The following is a 10094-nucleotide window of genomic DNA, read 5'->3' on the forward strand; positions in this document are numbered from 1 at the left end:
GTATTTTCATTACCATCGAGCTATAATTGATGGGCAGGCCCCTATTGGGCAACCTCTGATAAGATGGTAAGTTATATACCGAGCCTACTGTGGTCGAGCGCCTATGAGCGAGCCCAGTTGGCCGAGATACAGAGCCTAGTATGGTCGAGCGCCTATGAGCGAGCCTACTATGGTAGAACAATTATATATATACCGAGCCTTATAGGGCCGGACATCTATTTTACTTACTATATTGAGAGAGTTGAGTCAGTTTCAGCATGTAAGCATATCTTCAAATTATCTTTGACTCCTAGTTACTTTCAGTTATTATATTATCTGTTAAGTTTCAGCTTTTAGTTAATATGTTGCCTTACATACTCGGTACATTATTTCGTACTGACGTCCCTTTTACCGAGGATGCTGCATTTCATGCGTGCAGGTTCAGACAGACAGACGAGTAGACCTCCTCAGTGGCGTGACAAAAGTGGTGTCAGAGCAGTTCTGTCCTAGGGAGTCTACAAGCCGTATCTAGTAGAGTTTTGTTTATGGGTGTGTCGTGCACCACACTTATAAGCAGGAGGCTACAATGCATTTAGGATTGTCACTCTTTCTTCTTACTCTAGATCGTGTGGTAGAGCTCAGTTGTAAGAATTCAAACTCCTAAACTCTATGTTACTCGTAATAAGACGATACCTATAACAAAAGACAATTGGTAAGAGATTGCATGTGGTTGTAGGAGAGTTGAGTCAGAGGAACTCAATTTTGCACGATGCTAATGATAAGTAAATGTAAGGTCTTTAGTAAATCATGTATGTGCTAAGACGTGTAAGCCTCTCGATAAGGAAACTTAAGGCAAGAATATCTATCCACCCCTACGGTGACAGGCAACGAGAGATTTAGAAGGTAAATACAAGCTTCAACAAGTAAAAGGAGCAAGATAAAAAGGGTACGATGTTAATGAAGATTATCGGTATTTTCAACTCAGGCAGACAAATATAGGCATTGTGAGTTACCTTCAACAGTAACAGAGGTTTGTATAATTGGCCACACCCATCTTAGTTATGCCCTATGAGGGCTAACAGGTGTAGTTAAGAAAAGGACGGGATATCAGGATCCAGCTGGGGTTAGAGTGACCCAAAATAATGGATGGATTGTTTGTGTTAGTTGACATATTCGAAGGATATTGCAAACGTGCTAATACATCTCCTTGTGAGACACCCAGATGGTGCACTCTAGAATATTACAATTAGATGTGAATACTAGCATGATCAAGAATGCAGAAGATAGGCACTGAAAGCCTAGAAGGGATAAATATTACCTTAGTGTGGCTCCCGTCCCTAGTAGAGCGAGAACGTTGAGCAACCCGAAGAGCCATTGGACGGAGCAAAGGGGAGCTAAAAGCAAAAAAATGTTTTGTTGAAATTTTTAGAATAAAGTGATAGACATAAATGTTAGCGAGAAATAAGAAGAGAGTCAATAAAGCATTATGAGTAATATATGATACATGGATGACAAAGGTAGATAAAAAAGATGACAGTATTACAGAGTCTATGGTCAAGTGAAGGAAAAAATGAGAGGTGACAGGCCTTAAGACAACAAAAGAGTATAGGCCAAAAAGTCATATCCTCATTTCGAGAAATAAGTTCGTGACTCCAACGCAACTACCAGAAGGAAAAGTTAGACCCCAGAATAATAAAAATCAATATGGACTGATGAAGAAGATAAACTAAACATGAATTAGGGACTGCGTGATTTGATAATAGTAGGTATCGTGAGAATTTCAGATTTTGTTCCGACGATAATAGAATGGAGAACACAAGAAGATTCATAAGAAATTCAGAGAATGGTCATTCAGGGAGACGCTTCCCTAAATCCAGCAATGTGAGCAAAGTTAAGCTTAAGGGACTGTATGTGCCAGTTACACTAAGTGTCACCCTCGCGAGTAAGGAATTTTATTATCCTTGATACAGAAAGATTACCGCAAGGCAAGTAAGGGTCATCGATGATATGAAAAGACGCCAAAGATGAAGAGGTAAAACATCTATACGTAGATCATCATAGCACTAAATCTTAGTACTCGCCTAAAGGGGGGAATACGGAGTGATGTGATATTAAGTTAGAATTAAGTGATTCTAGTAACTATGGAATGGTAAAGGAAGAATACGATAAAAAAAGAAGAAGGAATGAGATTGCACTTATTCAAATCCTACGGATATGCTACGACTACAGAACATTATGCAAGCACGACGTCAAGGAGAGGAAGTAAGGGTTCCAGCCCGGGATGCTTTTGACAAATAAGGAGCCAGCGCGAGAGGAAAGTTAAGACAAAAGAAATAACCCAAGAATGATTACGCGGAATACTGATATGAGAATGGACCAACGAGTAGTCAGTAGTTGATTCAGGAAAAGCCTAGTTATGGCTAGACAAGAGGATACAGACAAATCAACAGATCGTGCAAAATAAACATAGTGAACCCTAACATGAGGTATTTAGTCTTGCAGATATGACATCGTAACCTTGAGAAATATTAAGATAGGAGTTGGGGTAGTAAAGGTACCGTATGAGTGTTACGAGATAAAGAGAGTGCCACTGGGAAGACAATCAAAATATCAGCTCAGAAGCAATCCTACGAGCACAAGGGCATGAAGGTAAGTAAGTAAGGTTAATTACAAGTAAGAAAGAACATCAAAAATTCCGCCGGATAAACGATGTAATAAGCTTGCAGCCTTGCAAGAATCAAAGGGTCCTCCCTAAGTACTATAATGAAAGACTATCTGAGGATATAAGGAAGAATACTTCAACCTAAGCATAGTGACCTAAAGAGGTAATGGTCATGTAACAACAGTCTCACAACAACATTGTATGCACTCCACAAGAAGGTGGCACCTTCCGTGGCTAATGAACGGGGAGAAAAATCAGAAGTGATATTCAAGATCATATGAGTTGTATGGAATTCCAATATGTGTGGGCACTAAGATAAGCTAACATGCAACAAGGGGGCAGAAAGACCAGGAAAAGTAATAGTTTACGTTTAAAGAAAGCTGAGAAGGAACGAAAGGAATTATTCGATCAATGATCCAGAGTTGGTTACGCTATGAACGCACTTAAGAGTTCGGAGTATTATCCATGCAACATATATATTGACAATCATACAACCATAGAAGGTTCCGATATAAGTTAAAAGGAAGAATTGAGCCTGGGTCATTGACAAAGAATTGAATTGTTAAAGGATTGTATCATGGATATATTCCATAGTGCCTATGAAAGGCTAAAAGTAATAACTAATAACATGAGCCACAGATTGGAAGATAGCTTAAGCCTACATAAAGGTTGATTATAGGGAAGAGGAAACTAAATACTTACATCAACTAAGTAAATCAGGAGTCTGATTATTGGACCAAGAAAATTATAGAAATCGTGATTAAGAACATTGCAGAGTCACTCTTAATATCAGAGGTGAAAAAGAGATAGTACAGTAGCCATATTCTATAACGGCTCTTCGGTAAAGCCAGTTAGAAAAGTACAGCCTCATAAGAAGTCAGTATGAAGCTCCCACCAGATTGTGAATGCACCAGAGGTGCAAGTAGTATAATAAAACGTCAAGTTGTGGATGTGAATTATACCTATGTGGAAGGGAGGTCATGAAAGAGATAGAAGATATGATGCGAGAGTTTAAGGTAAGTAAGGCAAAAGTGAACAACGTATGAGATACTCAAGTGTAGAAGGTTGTGGATAATCCATACTTCAGATAGAGGGCTAGAAGCGCGGGGATTCAGTATCCAGGACTAATAGTGGCATCGTCAGTAGCATATCTTAAAGCCTATAGTTTCTAGGTACCGAGAGATCTAGCCAAGAGAGTAAAGAAGAGTTAGAGATGATGTGATGTCTCGCTTGATGTTCCAGAATAACATAAAAAAATCTATGGTGCAAGCAAGTGGAAGGGATATTGCGAGTAGTATAAATAGATACGTATAGGCCGCAAGCTAAAGTATAGTAAAACGTTAAGGTTTTATGACAGGAGTAAGGATAAGAAAGCGCGAGTGAGGAGGTGGCAATAAATGTATAAGTCCTCAGGATTAAGCCCATGAAAACAAGAGAAATAATGGTCTCTCTAAGTTATAGAAAGCTCAGCATAGCCTGAATGAACTCAAAGGAGTCTAAGACTAGTAGCATTTAGAAGAGATGGAATGCTACCCTGGTAGTAGAATGACGGTGTAATTGTGATAGACGAAGGATGACGTTTGGACCTTCAATTGAATAATGATTTGAAAAAAGAGAGAGGGAAATTTCATGAATTGTACATGATTAAAATACCCACGTAAAGTGAATCACATTGGGATGCTATGAAATACAGTTATGAAAGCATGGTATCCCCCCAGGTGGATCAGTCTAATCATTTCATATGTTCCCGGATGAGACGTGAGTCCTATCGGCAGTATTACATAAAAGCTCAAGTTATCAGTGGTAGATGATAGATCAACATTAAGGTGAATCAACAATGGATGGACAAAAGTCACAAAGTATGAGATTAGATTAGGCCGTCATTCTTAAGATGAACAGTAATGAGGAAGCATTAAAGGATATAGATTTATACATATGGGATAAGCAACGAACGTAACTTGGAGTTTGGTAGCAGACCTCAGTAACGATAAATCGAGGTAAGAGTTATGGTATATTATGACCTACTTAAATACAGTAAAGTCATGCGGATAGATAGCCGGGCCTATGAAATATGATATAGCAATATTCGTAAGTTCGACAAAGTACTGAGCGAAGGACTTCAGTATACCTATAGATGCCCAGAGGGACATCTTGTCAAGCTTTGTATATGTTTACAAAGTGAGGCCTAAAGATTGGCTAAAAACTGAAGGAAAAAGATGGAGGGAAGAGACGCATAGGCGCACATACAAGGAAAAAGTGGTACAGGATGCATGATAGAAGGTAGCAATAGTTACGAGATTGCGAGAATTCCGACCACAAGTCATGATGTGAGAATGATGCCTAAAGGGGGGAATGCCCCGGCCTTTGGATTATTCACAGAACAGTTGCCTAGATGGCAAGGAGAGTACTAAAGTATTCACAATAGCTATAGGCTATGATAATGATGAGTGCATCTGTCAACATTCGAGGACGGATGTTCCAAAAGGGGGAATAATGTTACACCCCATGTTTTTGTACGTGAAAGTACGCCATAAGCAAATTGATGAAAGCTCGAAAATGAGATGTTACATTCCGCATTTTCGTACGTTAAAGTTTTGTCGTAGGCTAATCGACGTAAGTTCGCGAAGGAAATTATTTTGAAATTATAAGTATTATGCTATTTCAAACAAATGATAAGTAAATTCGTGAAGGTGAGAGGGTAAGAGAATCGAAGAAAATAAGTTTCGTCGAAGTTTGACAATTTGGGGTAAAATATTGTCCGAGCTATAATACCCGGCATTTATGGACTAGTTCCACACAAGGTACCATATGACCATGATAGTAAGGTGTATAAGGTGTGTTAGAAGTAAGTAGTATTTAAAGTAATTTGAGATAATTCTTAATTATGTGGGTAATTGGTTATTTATTGGTTAGTGGAAGATTAATAAATTAACAATTAATTAGAATTGGATAAGCTTGATGGATCTTACCACCAACGTGGCAGCCCATGAAGTGGTTAACAAAGGCACTAAGTGACTCATATAAGGTGTAGCAAGGTGTCACATTATTAGAGTACATAACAAGGTTAACATTTTCATTAGCCTTCTGAACTGAATTGCACAAATATATTCACTTTAGCAAGGCAAGCTAATGTTTTCTTACCCCCCCCTCCCCCTTAAGATTAGAAGAGAAAACAACATGTTTCAGAGAAATTGCATACGTGATTTACAATGGTCGGAGCTGTAACATGAGATTTTGCGATTTTAAGGAAGTACAGTGTAATCTTTATCAAGAATATCAATGGATTTTCCCCTACTTCGATCCGCTGTTACATGTTGTTGCTATTGACGTGTGTTGGAAGGATTATCAAGAAAATCGGCTCAGGTATGTTAAGGCTAAGCCCTTCCTTCATTTTGGCATGATCACGTAATTACATGTGTTTGATAACGAGGCATAAAGAGAAGTTCATACTCCCGAATTTATATACATTATCCTAGTCTCATAAATTACAGTATTCTCCTTATCGGGACTTCATATTTAATTGAGTATTGTCTTCTTCCAGTCAAGAGAGCAGAGAGCCTATATATACAGTATTACAATATTTTCATTACCATCGAGCTATAATCGATGGGCAGGCCCCTATTGGGCAACCTCTGATCAGATGGTAAGTTATATACCGAGCCTACTGTGGCCGAGCGCCTATGAGCGAGCCCAGTTGGCCGAGATACAGAGCCTAGTATGGCCGAACGCCTATGAGCGAGCCTACTACGGTAGAACAGTTATATATATACCGAGCCTTATAGGGCCGAATATCTATTTTACTTACTATATTGAGAGAGTTGAGTCAGTATCCGTAGGTAAGCATATCTTCCGATTATCTTTGACTCCCAGTTACTTTCAGTTATTATATTATCAGTTAAGTTTTAACTTTCAGTTAATATGTTGCCTTACATACTCGGTACATTATTTTGTATTGACGTCCCTTTTTGCCGAGGATGCTGCATTTCATGCGTGCAGGTTCAGACAGACTGATGAGTAGACCTCCTCAGTAGGTGTTGCCCGAGTTCAGTTTGATCGGTAAGCTTCGCGTCCTTCGGAGTTGCCGGGTCTAGAGTTTTATGTACATCTTGTGTATATATCTATATATATGTTATGGAAAGGTCCGAGCCCTGCTCTGACCACAGTACATCCATCACTAGAGGCTTGTAGACATATCATGTCAGTTAGTGCAGTATGTTGGACTTGTAAGCCTTGTATGTATATTTTATTGATTTGCCAGCCGTAGTAGTTATGTCAGTCTTGTCGGCCCAGCTTTATATTGATGTTTTGTCAGCGTTCACAAATTATCTTACAATGTGGCCCATGGCCAAAGTATGACATTATATGTTCAGAGTCCCTTAGTCGCAAATTGGTACGCAAGGATAGGTGAGGCACCGGGTGCCGGTCTCATCCCCTAGGTTCGAAGCGTAACAACTACTGGGAGCTCTCTTGCATCTTTGTTTACTACATACAAGGATTGTATAATATTTGATGTCATCGTCCATGTTCTATTCACTGTCGCATGTACCCGAGATCATTTGTGATAACCAATATCGTAAAGGTATTTTTTTACCCATGTGTCATCTCTTCAATCTTTGTCATGTGTTCATTAAACTCATCAAGAGTGTATTATCATGCCATGGCAAAGTACAATTTACTTAACTTTAGATGACTTTTCTTGAACTTTGACCTTATATTTGTCCAAATATTTCACATTCAAGCATAATGTGGGATGGTGGAACAAATAGTTGTTGTTGCCTTAAATATACTCTCATTTTTGTCCGAAACAACACACATACTTAGTTTTTCACAATATGCATATTTGAACTGCTCAAAAAATCATGTCCATGATGCTTTATTTTCTGAATCATCTATGGCATAAGCAAGTAGTAATATGCTACCTATCACATAGCATGAAAACAATAAATACAATTTAGAAAAACTTGAATACAACAAACATAAAATTTAGAAATAACTTGAATACAACAAACATACAATTAATATACACTTATTAATCAATATATTAACTCGGAGTAAAATGTGCATGTTGCATCCATTGTGCTAGCTGTTAGCATAGTTCCTCTATATGCCTATTTTAAGAATCTGCCATCGACTATTACAATTGACCTACAATACTTCCAACCCCTTATGGATGTATTAAGAATAACAAATGCATACATAAAACATTCATCTACAGTCTTTTGTATTTTCACTACTGATCCCGGATAAGTCTTCTCTAAAATGTACAAGTAACTTAGCAGGCGACTAACTGTATGATTCAGCAGGATCACCTCTCAAACATTGCACAACCTTTTCCCTTGCTCTCCAAGCTTGCATGTACGTTAAGTTCTTACCATGTTCAAACAACATGTCTATTTGTATGTCTTTTGGTGTGTATATTGTCTTAGTATCTGCATATTTTGGCATGACAATGATGCCAACTACCTTGGCAGTGTCTTTACGTTGTATAAATTTATTGTCCATCAATGATCATGTGTGCAAGCTGTTGAATTATCTTACCTTAAACAGTATTAATTCATTTATGTTTGTGGACTTAAAGTGCCATTGTGATGACCCGATAGGCCATTTTGAGTATTAGCCCTTAATTTCGTATTTTGAGACCTTTGTTAGCTTTGTTTAATGTTTCCATGTTTGCGTGTGTGGTCCGTGTCACAATTTAAAAAGCTTTTATGTGAAAATTTGAAAAAAAATATAACTTTTGTCTTTAAAAACAACTTAAGTTGACCACGGTCAACATTTTATGAAAACGACCTCCGATCGGTGTTTTGACGATTCCAGTAGGTCCATATCGTGATTTGAGATTTGAGTGTATACCCGGAATTGAAATTGAAGGTCCCTAAATTGATTTGACTTATTTTACCGAAAACTAGCATTTTGAAAGTTTGGGAATTTACTAAGTTTGACTGTAAGTTGACTTTTTAGCTAATAGATTTGGATTTTGATGTTGAAACTTGGAATAGGTCCGTATCGCTATTTGAAACTTGTCCGCAAAAATTGGTGCAATACGGAATTGGATTGGCATGATTCGAACGCTTAAAATGTGATTCTAGTTGTTCTTTAGTTTACTTTGAAATTTCATTCGTTTTGAGCATCGATTCATTGATTTAGATATTATTTTGGTGATTTTATTGCACGAGCATGTTCGTATGATGTTATTACACTTGTGTGCATGGTTGGTTTGGATCCCGAGGGGCGCGGGTGAGTTTCGGACATATTTTGGATGAGTTTTGCAAATGTGAAGGTAGCTAGTGCACTTCTGTTGCTGGTGTTCTACTGCATATCTCACATTTGTGAGTTATGGCTCGCAATTGCGTGCCTCACTTTTGCAAACAAGAATTCACATTTGTGAGAATAGACTGGACTAGGTAATCTCGCATTTGCGAGGAACATGTTCGCATTTGCAAACTATCAGAGGTTGCATTTATCATGACCCAAACCGATGGGCCATGACGAGTGCTCGAGTCCTACCTATCGAACACCCCTAAGAATGCATCTAAGATATAAACATGAATTAATGGTAGGTCATGAATAATATCTGTCAATAGATTACTGAATCCTGTGAATAATATACGTGAGGAAAGCATGTCCAAAAGACATATATACATATACATGCGGAATACGGTACGGCGAGCCGGCAAGGCTTCCATAGACAACTACACATCTAAAACTGGAAGCCAATAAGGCCACATACTATCCAACTATACATGGCTGTCTACAAAACTCTAATAGAGTATACAACTGTATAAAGGACGGGACTGGGCCCCGCCGTACGCATATCTACATACCAAAAACAGCGTACAAAAGCTAGTAACAGCTCCGGATCAAGTGGAGCACACCAACTCTCGCTGATCAAAGATCCTAAAAAGGGGGACCGTCAGCCTGTCTACCTGCACCTGCGGGCATGAAACACAGCATCCCAAGGCAAAAGGGACGTCAGTACGAATAATGTACCGAGTATGTAATGCATGAAAATCAGTACATAAAAGACATTAAAGAAACATGGAGTAAAGGAATCCACCTGTAAGTCTAAATAACTTTGTGAATCCTGAAATATTTATAAGCTCATGCATTTGCGTATATGTCACGCCCCAACCTCGGGGAGCGCGACCGGCGCTCAATCGAGTGAACCCGGTCGAGCAAGACTATTAAACCATCCCTACCCGACTCATTCATGATCCGAAAAGAGGACGCATTACCATTTGCTAAATAGGGGAGAGATCAGCTATACATGCATAAACGTTGCTAGTCCATTTTTTATTATTTACATTTTGCCATAGTTAAGTTTCAAAAGTATAACTTGATCCAACGAACACCCCAACATACATATATGACCCACATAAACATTTACGGAGCCTCTAATGATACGAAAGACCAACATGACAATGCCGGCAACAAGGCCTCGGCTATACCTCAA

This window comes from Nicotiana tomentosiformis, chromosome 10 (genome assembly GCF_000390325.3).
Source record: "Nicotiana tomentosiformis chromosome 10, ASM39032v3, whole genome shotgun sequence".
NCBI lineage: Eukaryota > Viridiplantae > Streptophyta > Magnoliopsida > Solanales > Solanaceae > Nicotiana > Nicotiana tomentosiformis.